The sequence below is a fragment of the Penaeus monodon genome, chromosome 23 (genome assembly GCF_015228065.2).
Source record: "Penaeus monodon isolate SGIC_2016 chromosome 23, NSTDA_Pmon_1, whole genome shotgun sequence".
Lineage (NCBI taxonomy): Eukaryota > Metazoa > Arthropoda > Malacostraca > Decapoda > Penaeidae > Penaeus > Penaeus monodon.
The window spans coordinates 27,541,401-27,541,744 of record NC_051408.1 but is presented as its reverse complement, the minus strand read 5'-3'; the positions used below and the strand labels follow the sequence as shown (position 1 = coordinate 27,541,744).

The window sequence follows — 344 nt, the reverse complement described above, 5'->3', positions numbered from 1 at the left end:
AAAGTTTGAAAATAATTTTTTCGGCCAGAGGGGAGGTTTTTATATAGAATTTAAGGGAAAAAGGGGGAAAAAGGGTTTAATACTTTTGGGGGCGGTTTACCCCTTTAAAAAAATTTTTGAAATTTTAATGCCTAAATTTTGTGAGAAGCAAATTTTTTTCTTCTTCTTTTTCTTGCCCCTTAACCAAATCCCCCGCATCACCCAACCCATCTGCAAATCAAGGGGACAAACTCGACCTCCCCTATACTTTTTTTGGCCCCACATATACCACCTTTTCACCTAAGCTTTTCACAGGGCAGTCACACCAAAGACTCCCCAAAAGTTTTTTGGGGATGGGCCCCCAA

General features: G+C 40.1%; 1 pseudogene across 1 annotated transcript in view; it reads left to right on the top strand.

The window, feature by feature from the left end:
* The window catches only part of LOC119588197, a 22,606-nt pseudogene that overhangs the window by 17,891 nt on the left and 4,371 nt on the right, over window positions 1-344 (top strand). The gene's annotated exons all lie outside the window — the stretch shown is intronic.